The sequence below is a fragment of the Gasterosteus aculeatus genome, chromosome 11, assembly GCF_964276395.1.
Source record: "Gasterosteus aculeatus chromosome 11, fGasAcu3.hap1.1, whole genome shotgun sequence".
Classification (NCBI taxonomy): Eukaryota; Metazoa; Chordata; class Actinopteri; order Perciformes; family Gasterosteidae; genus Gasterosteus; species Gasterosteus aculeatus.
Window position 1 is genome coordinate 1,535,903 of NC_135699.1, and position 16,218 is coordinate 1,552,120.

Consider the following 16,218-nt stretch of genomic DNA (forward strand, 5'->3'; position numbering starts at 1 on the left):
TGTCTGTAATCAGTGATGTGTTTCATTTGACATTTCTATTGATTATCTGACACCTTCCCCTTCGAGTCACAACTGTAGGATGTAATATATGAAAACATGATGCAGGTAAACTATCACAGGTTGCTCCTTTCCTTCAAACATAATGTTTTGTCACAAATTATGATTGATTATAAAAAGCTGGTCGGAGATCGGTTTATGCTGTTCTGAGATCCGTTTATGCCGTTCTGAAAAGGGAACCTGCCACCTACGTTTTCCGCAATTATTGGCCAATTGTAAAATAGTTTTATTCCGCCTACTAGCAACTTTAGTCCAATTAGATGTCAAGATAAAATGGTGACTTGGTCCACCCACTTACTGTCAAAAAGAAAATCTAGTGAGCACATCACATGAGCAAGCAAGCAGGTTCAAGTTTTGCAATGCGTTAATCCATGCGATTAATGTGGCCGAGATTAATTTAATTCAATTCATGTTATTTTGTACAGCCCAAAATCGCAAATTACAAACTTGCCTCAGAGGGCTTTACAATCCATACACATGCAACATCCTCTGTCCCGAAACCCACCATCAGCACAGGAATAACTCCCCAAAAAATGAAAAACGCTTCCATGGGAAAAAAAGGGAAGAAACCTTAGGGAGAACGTGAGAGGAGGGATCCCACTCCTGGGATGGACAGACTACAATGGATGTCATGTGTATAGAATGAACAATGTAAAATATGTATAATACATTCAATTCCTATGACAGAAATGATTCAAATAATTGTGAGTAGCCACAGGCGTACGGTAGGAACCACTGCAGGGACAACCACCATCAGATAGAACCACCATCCACAGAAGCCCGTGGGGAGGGAGAGCACAACGAATTTAGGAAAGGGTAATCTTGGTTTATGATGACAATCAGTGCTGTAGTGGTAAAATTAGAGGTGGGTAAACTCTGAATTTTGTCATCATACAGACCTCGAAGCGATGCGAAGCAACGCAACACAAAGCGTCGCGACTCTGTAAGGCTGTCCTGGCTATATTGCATTATGTTATCAGTAAAAGTCATCAATGACAATGAATACATGTGTTAGTAGTTTGTAGTTTATTAAATTTAAGAAAACAGTAAAGAAAAGTATGTCAACACAACACAACAACACAATTGCAGATTAAGAACTATCTACATATGGAGTCTCCTTTTTACAGTAGTGCCCAGAGGGCCTCCTTGTCCTCCATGTCAGGTCCTGCCACTAGTTCTGGGGTTCATGGCTCCTCTGTGCTTCTCCTCTCTCTATTGGACCTGGTGTTTCTCCTCTCCCTGTGCTCTCCGCATCATTGCCTGTCCTATCACTGCCTGAAAAAATATGTTGAATTTAAGAGTTAACCAGTTAAGCAGCTTGTCAATTACACTGATAACATAAGTTAAAGGAACACTCATGTACTACCTATGTCATCATAAATAGCCTATACAGCATGTTTTTTTTCACATTGAGAACTGACTTGTTTTTTAATCTACACGTCACCAGTGCACGACCAGCGAACACAGAGTGCGCGACTACGTAGTCTTAGTCTTAGCTGTTTTAAAATTACACCAAGTTTATTTCGGATTATTCCAACGGAAGAATTCAAGGCGCAGGGAACTTTGAGGTGCGTAAACGCCACTTAGAGGTGCGTAAACACTATTTATAGGTGCGTAAACGCTATTTCCAAAATTCTAGAGGTGCGTAAACGGCGCTTACGTGCGTTTACCCTCCACTACAGCCCTGATGACAATAATATGATTAATATTTAAAATAATAATGAGGGTGATGGCAGCAGCAGGGGTCAGCGGACCAGGCAGGTGTCACGACCAGGGTCCAGAAGGAACTACTATCTACGGAGACCTGCTAGGGGAGACAGCACAAAAAACTCCCGGAAAGAAGCTGAATAAGTCATGTGCATTAATAAAACGTGGATTATTGTAAAAAGAGAGAGAGGTGCTCGGTGTGTACTAAGAAGTCGCCCGGCAGTCTAAACCTATAGCAGCTTAACTAAGGGCTGTAAGCAAAATCAAAAGTTTTAAGCTTTATCTTAAAAGAGCTGACCGAATCTGCCCCGCGGACTAAAAGTGGAAGCTGGTTCTACAAAAGAGGAGCTTGATAACTGAAGGCTCTGGCTCCCAGCCTACTGTTTGAAACCATAGAAACAACAAGTAACTGGTATCTATGGAGTGCATCTACCTTGTAGGGCAATATGGTGTTACAAGCTCTTTAAGGTAAGACGGTGCCTCACCAACGAGTACCTTGTAGGTGAGAAGTATCTGAAATTCTATTCTTGATTTAAGAGGGAGCCAGTGCAGAGAAGTTAATACAGGAGTAATATGATACCCTTTCTTAGTTCTTGTTAATACACGTGCTGCAGCATTCTGAATCGACTGGAGAGGTTTAAGAGATTTACAACAGTGTTTTTTAACCTTTTTTGCGTCAAGGCACACTTAAGACAAAGACAAAATCTCACAGCACACCAACAATCGGAAATTATATGAAAATCAATCCCAAACAGTTTCAGCATGAGCATAATATACTCTAAGAAATCAGGGAAACGCGTGTTCTATTTGTTGTGTTTTATTAAACTTTATTAAACATCATCCTAATGCCAAGATGGCACAGGCTTTATGCCCAGGTATCTCTTAAGCCTAGTTTATGCTTCTGCGTTGTCCCTTGCGTCGCTTGTTACACCTCTTTGTGTCCTTGCATGCGTCGAGCCATTTTTCTGTGACGCAAGCCTCCCGCACCAGGCTGCGATTGGTCCGCTAACTACATCCTTTACGGAGTCTCACATTTCCGCTTTCATAGCCCGACCATTGTTAAAACGAAGAATGTTTACGAGAGAAACGGATCAAATTTAAGAACTTTTGTCGGAAGAAATGCGTAAATATGAGCGCTTATACAAGCCGTCATTGGCGGGTTGTAGAAGCAGCTTGGATTCACGGAGGGAGATCGCCGCAAACGCCGGTTTGCCGGTCGAGAGGTGCACGAAGTTGTGGAGGAAAATACGGGACAAATGTGTCCGCGATGAAAAGCAGCAGTGGCGATGCACGGGGCAATAAAGTCTATGATGAATAAATAAACAAATAAATGAATAGACTCTAAAAATGAATAATCTAGGTCGTCTTCAACAAAATATGTCACTCCGCCTGTTGTTCTGGAGGTGAATTACTCTGCAACACACGCAGAACCATGAATTGAAACGAGCATGCGTCCACCCATTTTTCTAGGCTTGCGTCGAGAAGCTACGCAATCCTCCTGCAGCCCCGCAATCCTCCTGCAGCCCCGCAACGCTGCCATTGGTCTGCTAAATACATGCTTTCCGAAGTCTCACATATCCGTTTTCATAGCACAATACCGCCTTTATTAAAACGAAGAATGTTTACGGGAGAACGGATCAGATTGAAGAGCTTTTGTCGGAAGAAATGTGTAAATATGACCACTTCTACAAACCGTCGTTGGCGGACTATAAGGACGCGCGGATGGCCTGTCATTCATGGAGGGAGATCTCCGCAAATGTCGGTTTTCCGGTCGCGGGGTCTACAAAGTTCGAATCCCATTCTCGTCACGTTGTAACTGACTTTGACTTGCTACCTTTGCATTTTACCACCAGGAGATATTAATTTGTCGTAGGAGTTCCAATATAGTTGGAGGAAACGGCTCTGACGGTCTAGACCTCGTCCAAAGCCAACCACGTTATACCTTTAATGCAACAACCGATTCTGCATGGCCTGGACCTCGTCCAGACCCAACCACGTTATACCTTTAATGCAACAACCGATTCTGCGGATTCAAATGGCCAGCCATTGTTTCTTCCATCAACCACAGGCAAAAATGGATTCAAAATCACCTAAAGAATACTCGCGTTGAGGTATAACGTGGTTGGCTTTGGACGAGGTCTAGGCCGTCAGAGCCGTTTCCTCCAACTATATTGGAACTCCTTCGACAAATTGAAATCTCCTGGTGGTAAAATGCAAAGGTAGCAAGCCAAAGTCACTTACAACGCGACGAGAATGGGATTCGTGATCAGATTGAAGAGCTTTTGTCGGAAGAAATGTGTAAATATGACCACTTCTACAAACCGTCGTTGGCGGACTATAAGGACGCGCGGATGGCCTGTCATTCATGGAGGGAGATCTCCGCAAACGTCGGTTTTCCGGTCGCGGGGTCCACAAAGTTGTGGAGGAAAATACGGGACAAATGTGTCCGCAATGAAAAGCAACAGTGGCGATGCATGAATTTAAATGAGCGCGTCGACGCGACGGTGCGTTAAGACGCAGAAGCATGCAGCAGCCTTAAGTTCATGCGTCGTTATGTCCTCACCTGAAAATGAAGAACAATGGAGGATGCAGGCATCGATCCCGCTACTTCTCGCATGCTAAGCGAGCGCTCTACCATTTGAGCTAATCCCCCACTATATAGATGCTTGGGTCCAATTGGGATAAGCCGGCCCCTTCATATAAACGCTTTTTAGAACCTCCCAGGACCATGAAAACATGCTACAATGTTGCCAATTATCTAACTATCCTGCAAAGCTGGAAGCCACACGACGAGGTGGCCGAGTGGTTAAGGCGATGGACTGCTAATCCATTGTGCTCTGCACGCATGGGTTCGAATCCCATTCTCGTCGCGTTGTAACTGACTTTGGCTTGCTACCTTTGCATTTTACCACCAGGAGATTTCAATTTGTCGTAGGAGTTCCAATATAGTTGGAGGAAACGGCTCTGACGGTCTAGACCTCGTCCAAAGCCAACCACGTTATACCTTTAATGCAACAACCGATTCTGCGGGTTCAAATGGCCAGCCATTGTTTCTTCCATCAACCACAGGCAAAAATGGATTCAAAATCACCTAAAGAATACTCGCGTTGAGGTATAACGTGGTTGGCTTTGGACGAGGTCTAGACCGTCAGAGCCGTTTCCTCCAACTATATTGGAACTCCTACGACAAATTGAAATCTCCTGGTGGTAAAATGCAAAGGTAGCAAGCCAAAGTCAGTTACAACGCGACGAGAATGGGATTCGTGATCAGATTGAAGAGCTTTTGTCGGAAGAAATGTGTAAATATGACCACTTCTACAAACCGTCGTTGGCGGACTATAAGGACGCGCGGATGGCCTGTCATTCATGGAGGGAGATCTCCGCAAACGTCGGTTTTCCGGTCGCGGGGTCCACAAAGTTGTGGAGGAAAATACGGGACAAATGTGTCCGCAATGAAAAGCAACAGTGGCGATGCATGAATTTAAATGAGCGCGTCGACGCGACGGTGCGTTAAGACGCAGAAGCATGCAGCAGCCTTAAGTTCATGCGTCGTTATGTCCTCACCTGAAAATGAAGAACAATGGAGGATGCAGGCATCGATCCCGCTACTTCTCGCATGCTAAGCGAGCGCTCTACCATTTGAGCTAATCCCCCACTATATAGATGCTTGGGTCCAATTGGGATAAGCCGGCCACTGCATATAAACGCTTTTTAGAACCTCCCAGGACCATGAAAACATGCTACAATGTTGCCAATTATCTAACTATCCTGCAAAGCTGGAAGCCACACGACGAGGTGGCCGAGTGGTTAAGGCGATGGACTGCTAATCCATTGTGCTCTGCACGCATGGGTTCGAATCCCATTCTCGTCGCGTTGTAACTGACTTTGGCTTGCTACCTTTGCATTTTACCACCAGGAGATTTCAATTTGTCGTAGGAGTTCCAATATAGTTGGAGGAAACGGCTCTGACGGTCTAGACCTCGTCCAAAGCCAACCACGTTATACCTTTAATGCAACAACCGATTCTGCGGATTCAAATGGCCAGCCATTGTTTCTTCCATCAACCACAGGCAAAAATGGATTCAAAATCACCTAAAGAATACTCGCGTTGAGGTATAACGTGGTTGGCTTTGGACGAGGTCTAGACCGTCAGAGCCGTTTCCTCCAACTATATTGGAACTCCTTCGACAAATTGAAATCTCCTGGTGGTAAAATGCAAAGGTAGCAAGCCAAAGTCAGTTACAACGCGACGAGAATGGGATTCGTGATCAGATTGAAGAGCTTTTGTCGGAAGAAATGTGTAAATATGACCACTTCTACAAACCGTCGTTGGCGGACTATAAGGACGCGCGGATGGCCTGTCATTCATGGAGGGAGATCTCCGCAAACGTCGGTTTTCCGGTCGCGGGGTCTTCAAAGTTCGAATCCCATTCTCGTCACGTTGTAACTGACTTTGACTTGCTACCTTTGCATTTACCACCAGGAGATATTAATTTGTCGTAGGAGTTCCAATATAGTTGGAGGAAACGGCTCTGACGGTCTAGACCTCGTCCAGAGCCAACCACGTTATACCTTCAATGCAACAACCGATTCTGCGGATTCAAATGGCCAGCCATTGTTTCTTCCATCAACCACAGGCAAAAATGGATTCAAAATCACCTAAAGAATACTCGCGTTGAGGTACAACGTGGTTGGCTTTGGACGAGGTCTAGACCGTCAGAGCCGTTTCCTCCAACTATATTGGAACTCCTTCGACAAATTGAAATCTCCTGGTGGTAAAATGCAAAGGTAGCAAGCCAAAGTCAGTTACAACGCGACGAGATTTCAATTTGTCGTAGGAGTTCCAATATAGTTGGAGGAAACGGCTCTGACGGTCTAGACCTCGTCCAGAGCCAACCACGTTATACCTTTAATGCAACAACCGATTCTGCTCTGACGGTCTAGACCTCGTCCAGAGCCAACCACGTTATACCCTTAATGCAACAACCGATTCTGCGGATTCAAATGGCCAGCCATTGTTTCTTCCATCAACCACAGGCAAAAATGGATTCAAAATCACCTAAAGAATACTCGCGTTGAGGTATAACGTGGTTGGCTTTGGACGAGGTCTAGACCGTCAGAGCCGTTTCCTCCAACTATATTGGAACTCCTTCGACAAATTGAAATCTCCTGGTGGTAAAATGCAAAGGTAGCAAGCCAAAGTCAGTTACAACGCGACGAGAATGGGATTCGTGATCAGATTGAAGAACTTTTGTCGGAAGAAATGTGTAAATATGACCACTTCTACAAACCGTCGTTGGCGGACTATAAGGACGCGCGGATGGCCTGTCATTCATGGAGGGAGATCTCCGCAAATGTCGGTTTTCCGGTCGCGGGGTCTACAAAGTTCGAATCCCATTCTCGTCACGTTGTAACTGACTTTGACTTGCTACCTTTGCATTTTACCACCAGGAGATATTAATTTGTCGTAGGAGTTCCAATATAGTTGGAGGAAACGGCTCTGACGGTCTAGACCTCGTCCAAAGCCAACCACGTTATACCTTTAATGCAACAACCGATTCTGCATGGCCTGGACCTCGTCCAGACCCAACCACGTTATACCTTTAATGCAACAACCGATTCTGCGGATTCAAATGGCCAGCCATTGTTTCTTCCATCAACCACAGGCAAAAATGGATTCAAAATCACCTAAAGAATACTCGCGTTGAGGTATAACGTGGTTGGCTTTGGACGAGGTCTAGGCCGTCAGAGCCGTTTCCTCCAACTATATTGGAACTCCTTCGACAAATTGAAATCTCCTGGTGGTAAAATGCAAAGGTAGCAAGCCAAAGTCACTTACAACGCGACGAGAATGGGATTCGTGATCAGATTGAAGAACTTTTGTCGGAAGAAATGTGTAAATATGACAACTTCTACAAACCGTCGTTGGCGGACTATAAGGACGCGCGGATGGCCTGTCATTCATGGAGGGAGATCTCCGCAAACGTCGGTTTTCCGGTCGCGGGGTCTACAAAGTTCGAATCCCATTCTCGTTGCGTTGTAACTGACTTTGACCTGCTACCTTTGCATTTTACCACCAGGAGATTTCAATTTGTCGTAGGAGTTCCAATATAGTTGGAGGAAACGGCTCTGACGGTCTAGACCTCGTCCAAAGCCAACCACGTTATACCTTTAATGCAACAACCGATTCTGCGGATTCAAATGGCCAGCCATTGTTTCTTCCATCAACCACAGGCAAAAATGGATTCAAAATCACCTAAAGAATACTCGCGTTGAGGTATAACGTGGTTGGCTTTGGACGAGGTCTAGGCCGTCAGAGCCGTTTCCTCCAACTATATTGGAACTCCTACGACAAATTGAAATCTCCTGGTGGTAAAATGCAAAGGTAGCAAGCCAAAGTCAGTTACAACGCGACGAGAATGGGATTCGTGATCAGATTGAAGAGCTTTTGTCGGAAGAAATGTGTAAATATGACCACTTCTACAAACCGTCGTTGGCTGACTATAAGGACGCGCGGATGGCCTGTCATTCATGGAGGGAGATCTCCGCAAACGTCGGTTTTCCGGTCGCGGGGTCCACAAAGTTGTGGAGGAAAATACGGGACAAATGTGTCCGCAATGAAAAGCAACAGTGGCGATGCATGAATTTATATGAGCGCGTCGACGCGACGGTGCGTTAAGACGCAGAAGCATGCAGCAGCCTTAAGTTCATGCGTCGTTATGTCCTCACCTGAAAATGAAGAACAATGGAGGATGCAGGCATCGATCCCGCTACTTCTCGCATGCTAAGCGAGCGCTCTACCATTTGAGCTAATCCCCCACTATATAGATGCTTTGGTCCAATTGGGATAAGCCGGCCCCTGCATATAAACGCTTTTTAGAACCTCCCAGGACCATGAAAACATGCTACGATGTTGCCAATTATCTAACTATCCTGCAAAGTTGGAAGCCACACGACGAGGTGGCCGAGTGGTTAAGGCGATGGACTGCTAATCCATTGTGCTCTGCACGCATGGGTTCGAATCCCATTCTCGTCGCGTCGTAACTGACTTTGGCTTGCTACCTTTGCATTTTACCACCAGGAGATTTCAATTTGTCGTAGGAGTTCCAATATAGTTGGAGGAAACGGCTCTGACGGTCTAGACCTCGTCCAGAGCCAACCACGTTATACCTTTAATGCAACAACCGATTCTGCGGATTCAAATGGCCAGCCATTGTTTCTTCCATCAACCACAGGCAAAAATGGATTCAAAATCACCTAAAGAATACTCGCGTTGAGGTATAACGTGGTTGGCTCTGGACGAGGTCTAGACCGTCAGAGCCGTTTCCTCCAACTATATTGGAACTCCTACGACAAATTGAAATCTCCTGGTGGTAAAATGCAAAGGTAGCAAGCCAAAGTCAGTTACAACGCGACGAGAATGGGATTCGTGATCAGATTGAAGAGCTTTTGTCGGAAGAAATGTGTAAATATGACCACTTCTACAAACCGTCGTTGGCGGACTATAAGGACGCGCGGATGGCCTGTATTCATGGAGGGAGATCTCCGCAAACGTCGGTTTTCCGGTCGCGGGGTCCACAAAGTTCGAATCCCATTCTCGTCGCGTTGTAACTGACTTTGACCTGCTACCTTTGCATTTTACCACCAGGAGATTTCAATTTGTCGTAGGAGTTCCAATATAGTTGGAGGAAACGGCTCTGACGGTCTAGACCTCGTCCAAAGCCAACCACGTTATACCTTTAATGCAACAACCGATTCTGCGGATTCAAATGGCCAGCCATTGTTTCTTCCATCAACCACAGGCAAAAATGGATTCAAAATCACCTAAAGAATACTCGCGTTGAGGTATAACGTGGTTGGCTTTGGACGAGGTCTAGACCGTAAGAGCCGTTTCCTCCAACTATATTGGAACTCCTACGACAAATTGAAATCTCCTGGTGGTAAAATGCAAAGGTAGCAGGTCAAAGTCAGTTACAACGCGACGAGAATGGGATTCGTGATCAGATTGAAGAGCTTTTGTCGGAAGAAATGTGTAAATATGACCACTTCTACAAACCGTCGTTGGCGGACTATAAGGACGCGCGGATGGCCTGTCATTCATGGAGGGAGATCTCCGCAAACGTCGGTTTTCCGGTCGCGGGGTCCACAAAGTTCGAATCCCATTCTCGTCGCGTTGTAACTGACTTTGACCTGCTACCTTTGCATTTTACCACCAGGAGATTTCAATTTGTCGTAGGAGTTCCAATATAGTTGGAGGAAACGGCTCTGACGGTCTAGACCTCGTCCAAAGCCAACCACGTTATACCTTTAATGCAACAACCGATTCTGCGGATTCAAATGGCCAGCCATTGTTTCTTCCATCAACCACAGGCAAAAATGGATTCAAAATCACCTAAAGAATACTCGCGTTGAGGTATAACGTGGTTGGCTTTGGACGAGGTCTAGACCGTCAGAGCCGTTTCCTCCAACTATATTGGAACTCCTACGACAAATTGAAATCTCCTGGTGGTAAAATGCAAAGGTAGCAAGCCAAAGTCAGTTACAACGCGACGAGAATGGGATTCGTGATCAGATTGAAGAGCTTTTGTCGGAAGAAATGTGTAAATATGACCACTTCTACAAACCGTCGTTGGCGGACTATAAGGACGCGCGGATGGCCTGTCATTCATGGAGGGAGATCTCCGCAAACGTCGGTTTTCCGGTCGCGGGGTCCACAAAGTTGTGGAGGAAAATACGGGACAAATGTGTCCGCAATGAAAAGCAACAGTGGCGATGCATGAATTTAAATGAGCGCGTCGACGCGACGGTGCGTTAAGACGCAGAAGCATGCAGCAGCCTTAAGTTCATGCGTCGTTATGTCCTCACCTGAAAATGAAGAACAATGGAGGATGCAGGCATCGATCCCGCTACTTCTCGCATGCTAAGCGAGCGCTCTACCATTTGAGCTAATCCCCCACTATATAGATGCTTGGGTCCAATTGGGATAAGCCGGCCACTGCATATAAACGCTTTTTAGAACCTCCCAGGACCATGAAAACATGCTACAATGTTGCCAATTATCTAACTATCCTGCAAAGCTGGAAGCCACACGACGAGGTGGCCGAGTGGTTAAGGCGATGGACTGCTAATCCATTGTGCTCTGCACGCATGGGTTCGAATCCCATTCTCGTCGCGTTGTAACTGACTTTGGCTTGCTACCTTTGCATTTTACCACCAGGAGATTTCAATTTGTCGTAGGAGTTCCAATATAGTTGGAGGAAACGGCTCTGACGGTCTAGACCTCGTCCAAAGCCAACCACGTTATACCTTTAATGCAACAACCGATTCTGCGGATTCAAATGGCCAGCCATTGTTTCTTCCATCAACCACAGGCAAAAATGGATTCAAAATCACCTAAAGAATACTCGCGTTGAGGTATAACGTGGTTGGCTTTGGACGAGGTCTAGGCCGTCAGAGCCGTTTCCTCCAACTATATTGGAACTCCTTCGACAAATTGAAATCTCCTGGTGGTAAAATGCAAAGGTAGCAAGCCAAAGTCACTTACAACGCGACGAGAATGGGATTCGTGATCAGATTGAAGAGCTTTTGTCGGAAGAAATGTGTAAATATGACCACTTCTACAAACCGTCGTTGGCGGACTATAAGGACGCGCGGATGGCCTGTCATTCATGGAGGGAGATCTCCGCAAACGTCGGTTTTCCGGTCGCGGGGTCCACAAAGTTGTGGAGGAAAATACGGGACAAATGTGTCCGCAATGAAAAGCAACAGTGGCGATGCATGAATTTAAATGAGCGCGTCGACGCGACGGTGCGTTAAGACGCAGAAGCATGCAGCAGCCTTAAGTTCATGCGTCGTTATGTCCTCACCTGAAAATGAAGAACAATGGAGGATGCAGGCATCGATCCCGCTACTTCTCGCATGCTAAGCGAGCGCTCTACCATTTGAGCTAATCCCCCACTATATAGATGCTTGGGTCCAATTGGGATAAGCCGGCCCCTGCATATAAACGCTTTTTAGAACCTCCCAGGACCATGAAAACATGCTACAATGTTGCCAATTATCTAACTATCCTGCAAAGCTGGAAGCCACACGACGAGGTGGCCGAGTGGTTAAGGCGATGGACTGCTAATCCAATGTGCTCTGCACGCATGGGTTCGAATCCCATTCTCGTCGCGTTGTAACTGACTTTGGCTTGCTACCTTTGCATTTTACCACCAGGAGATTTCAATTTGTCGTAGGAGTTCCAATATAGTTGGAGGAAACGGCTCTGACGGTCTAGACCTCGTCCAAAGCCAACCACGTTATACCTTTAATGCAACAACCGATTCTGCGGGTTCAAATGGCCAGCCATTGTTTCTTCCATCAACCACAGGCAAAAATGGATTCAAAATCACCTAAAGAATACTCGCGTTGAGGTATAACGTGGTTGGCTTTGGACGAGGTCTAGACCGTCAGAGCCGTTTCCTCCAACTATATTGGAACTCCTACGACAAATTGAAATCTCCTGGTGGTAAAATGCAAAGGTAGCAAGCCAAAGTCAGTTACAACGCGACGAGAATGGGATTCGTGATCAGATTGAAGAGCTTTTGTCGGAAGAAATGTGTAAATATGACCACTTCTACAAACCGTCGTTGGCGGACTATAAGGACGCGCGGATGGCCTGTCATTCATGGAGGGAGATCTCCGCAAACGTCGGTTTTCCGGTCGCGGGGTCCACAAAGTTGTGGAGGAAAATACGGGACAAATGTGTCCGCAATGAAAAGCAACAGTGGCGATGCATGAATTTAAATGAGCGCGTCGACGCGACGGTGCGTTAAGACGCAGAAGCATGCAGCAGCCTTAAGTTCATGCGTCGTTATGTCCTCACCTGAAAATGAAGAACAATGGAGGATGCAGGCATCGATCCCGCTACTTCTCGCATGCTAAGCGAGCGCTCTACCATTTGAGCTAATCCCCCACTATATAGATGCTTGGGTCCAATTGGGATAAGCCGGCCACTGCATATAAACGCTTTTTAGAACCTCCCAGGACCATGAAAACATGCTACAATGTTGCCAATTATCTAACTATCCTGCAAAGCTGGAAGCCACACGACGAGGTGGCCGAGTGGTTAAGGCGATGGACTGCTAATCCATTGTGCTCTGCACGCATGGGTTCGAATCCCATTCTCGTCGCGTTGTAACTGACTTTGGCTTGCTACCTTTGCATTTTACCACCAGGAGATTTCAATTTGTCGTAGGAGTTCCAATATAGTTGGAGGAAACGGCTCTGACGGTCTAGACCTCGTCCAAAGCCAACCACGTTATACCTTTAATGCAACAACCGATTCTGCGGATTCAAATGGCCAGCCATTGTTTCTTCCATCAACCACAGGCAAAAATGGATTCAAAATCACCTAAAGAATACTCGCGTTGAGGTATAACGTGGTTGGCTTTGGACGAGGTCTAGACCGTCAGAGCCGTTTCCTCCAACTATATTGGAACTCCTTCGACAAATTGAAATCTCCTGGTGGTAAAATGCAAAGGTAGCAAGCCAAAGTCAGTTACAACGCGACGAGAATGGGATTCGTGATCAGATTGAAGAGCTTTTGTCGGAAGAAATGTGTAAATATGACCACTTCTACAAACCGTCGTTGGCGGACTATAAGGACGCGCGGATGGCCTGTCATTCATGGAGGGAGATCTCCGCAAACGTCGGTTTTCCGGTCGCGGGGTCTTCAAAGTTCGAATCCCATTCTCGTCACGTTGTAACTGACTTTGACTTGCTACCTTTGCATTTTACCACCAGGAGATATTAATTTGTCGTAGGAGTTCCAATATAGTTGGAGGAAACGGCTCTGACGGTCTAGACCTCGTCCAGAGCCAACCACGTTATACCTTCAATGCAACAACCGATTCTGCGGATTCAAATGGCCAGCCATTGTTTCTTCCATCAACCACAGGCAAAAATGGATTCAAAATCACCTAAAGAATACTCGCGTTGAGGTACAACGTGGTTGGCTTTGGACGAGGTCTAGACCGTCAGAGCCGTTTCCTCCAACTATATTGGAACTCCTTCGACAAATTGAAATCTCCTGGTGGTAAAATGCAAAGGTAGCAAGCCAAAGTCAGTTACAACGCGACGAGATTTCAATTTGTCGTAGGAGTTCCAATATAGTTGGAGGAAACGGCTCTGACGGTCTAGACCTCGTCCAGAGCCAACCACGTTATACCTTTAATGCAACAACCGATTCTGCTCTGACGGTCTAGACCTCGTCCAGAGCCAACCACGTTATACCCTTAATGCAACAACCGATTCTGCGGATTCAAATGGCCAGCCATTGTTTCTTCCATCAACCACAGGCAAAAATGGATTCAAAATCACCTAAAGAATACTCGCGTTGAGGTATAACGTGGTTGGCTTTGGACGAGGTCTAGACCGTCAGAGCCGTTTCCTCCAACTATATTGGAACTCCTTCGACAAATTGAAATCTCCTGGTGGTAAAATGCAAAGGTAGCAAGCCAAAGTCAGTTACAACGCGACGAGAATGGGATTCGTGATCAGATTGAAGAACTTTTGTCGGAAGAAATGTGTAAATATGACCACTTCTACAAACCGTCGTTGGCGGACTATAAGGACGCGCGGATGGCCTGTCATTCATGGAGGGAGATCTCCGCAAATGTCGGTTTTCCGGTCGCGGGGTCTACAAAGTTCGAATCCCATTCTCGTCACGTTGTAACTGACTTTGACTTGCTACCTTTGCATTTTACCACCAGGAGATATTAATTTGTCGTAGGAGTTCCAATATAGTTGGAGGAAACGGCTCTGACGGTCTAGACCTCGTCCAAAGCCAACCACGTTATACCTTTAATGCAACAACCGATTCTGCATGGCCTGGACCTCGTCCAGAGCCAACCACGTTATACCTTTAATGCAACAACCGATTCTGCGGATTCAAATGGCCAGCCATTGTTTCTTCCATCAACCACAGGCAAAAATGGATTCAAAATCACCTAAAGAATACTCGCGTTGAGGTATAACGTGGTTGGCTTTGGACGAGGTCTAGGCCGTCAGAGCCGTTTCCTCCAACTATATTGGAACTCCTTCGACAAATTGAAATCTCCTGGTGGTAAAATGCAAAGGTAGCAAGCCAAAGTCACTTACAACGCGACGAGAATGGGATTCGTGATCAGATTGAAGAACTTTTGTCGGAAGAAATGTGTAAATATGACAACTTCTACAAACCGTCGTTGGCGGACTATAAGGACGCGCGGATGGCCTGTCATTCATGGAGGGAGATCTCCGCAAACGTCGGTTTTCCGGTCGCGGGGTCTACAAAGTTCGAATCCCATTCTCGTTGCGTTGTAACTGACTTTGACCTGCTACCTTTGCATTTTACCACCAGGAGATTTCAATTTGTCGTAGGAGTTCCAATATAGTTGGAGGAAACGGCTCTGACGGTCTAGACCTCGTCCAAAGCCAACCACGTTATACCTTTAATGCAACAACCGATTCTGCGGATTCAAATGGCCAGCCATTGTTTCTTCCATCAACCACAGGCAAAAATGGATTCAAAATCACCTAAAGAATACTCGCGTTGAGGTATAACGTGGTTGGCTTTGGACGAGGTCTAGGCCGTCAGAGCCGTTTCCTCCAACTATATTGGAACTCCTACGACAAATTGAAATCTCCTGGTGGTAAAATGCAAAGGTAGCAAGCCAAAGTCAGTTACAACGCGACGAGAATGGGATTCGTGATCAGATTGAAGAGCTTTTGTCGGAAGAAATGTGTAAATATGACCACTTCTACAAACCGTCGTTGGCTGACTATAAGGACGCGCGGATGGCCTGTCATTCATGGAGGGAGATCTCCGCAAACGTCGGTTTTCCGGTCGCGGGGTCCACAAAGTTGTGGAGGAAAATACGGGACAAATGTGTCCGCAATGAAAAGCAACAGTGGCGATGCATGAATTTATATGAGCGCGTCGACGCGACGGTGCGTTAAGACGCAGAAGCATGCAGCAGCCTTAAGTTCATGCGTCGTTATGTCCTCACCTGAAAATGAAGAACAATGGAGGATGCAGGCATCGATCCCGCTACTTCTCGCATGCTAAGCGAGCGCTCTACCATTTGAGCTAATCCCCCACTATATAGATGCTTGGGTCCAATTGGGATAAGCCGGCCCCTGCATATAAACGCTTTTTAGAACCTCCCAGGACCATGAAAACATGCTACGATGTTGCCAATTATCTAACTATCCTGCAAAGTTGGAAGCCACACGACGAGGTGGCCGAGTGGTTAAGGCGATGGACTGCTAATCCATTGTGCTCTGCACGCATGGGTTCGAATCCCATTCTCGTCGCGTCGTAACTGACTTTGGCTTGCTACCTTTGCATTTTACCACCAGGAGATTTCAATTTGTCGTAGGAGTTCCAATATAGTTGGAGGAAACGGCTCTGACGGTCTAGACCTCGTC

General features: G+C 46.2%; 7 non-coding genes across 7 annotated transcripts; all 7 read left to right on the forward strand.

The window, feature by feature from the left end:
- The first annotated feature begins 4,552 nt into the window (after positions 1 to 4,552).
- trnas-gcu (transfer RNA serine (anticodon GCU)) lies at positions 4,553 to 4,634 on the forward strand. The gene has a single exon. It is a non-coding gene; the product is annotated as a tRNA-Ser (tRNA).
- A 919-nt stretch (positions 4,635 to 5,553) lies between these two features.
- trnas-gcu (transfer RNA serine (anticodon GCU)) lies at positions 5,554 to 5,635 on the forward strand. Its single transcript has one exon. It is a non-coding gene; the product is annotated as a tRNA-Ser (tRNA).
- Positions 5,636 to 8,718: 3,083 nt separating this feature from the next.
- Positions 8,719 to 8,800, forward strand: trnas-gcu (transfer RNA serine (anticodon GCU)). Its single transcript has one exon. It is a non-coding gene; the product is annotated as a tRNA-Ser (tRNA).
- A 2,054-nt stretch (positions 8,801 to 10,854) lies between these two features.
- trnas-gcu (transfer RNA serine (anticodon GCU)) lies at positions 10,855 to 10,936 on the forward strand. Its single transcript has one exon. It is a non-coding gene; the product is annotated as a tRNA-Ser (tRNA).
- Positions 10,937 to 11,855: 919 nt separating this feature from the next.
- trnas-gcu (transfer RNA serine (anticodon GCU)) lies at positions 11,856 to 11,937 on the forward strand. Its single transcript has one exon. It is a non-coding gene; the product is annotated as a tRNA-Ser (tRNA).
- Positions 11,938 to 12,856: 919 nt separating this feature from the next.
- On the forward strand, positions 12,857 to 12,938 carry trnas-gcu (transfer RNA serine (anticodon GCU)). Its single transcript has one exon. It is a non-coding gene; the product is annotated as a tRNA-Ser (tRNA).
- A 3,084-nt stretch (positions 12,939 to 16,022) lies between these two features.
- Positions 16,023 to 16,104, forward strand: trnas-gcu (transfer RNA serine (anticodon GCU)). The gene has a single exon. It is a non-coding gene; the product is annotated as a tRNA-Ser (tRNA).
- Positions 16,105 to 16,218: the final 114 nt, after the last annotated feature.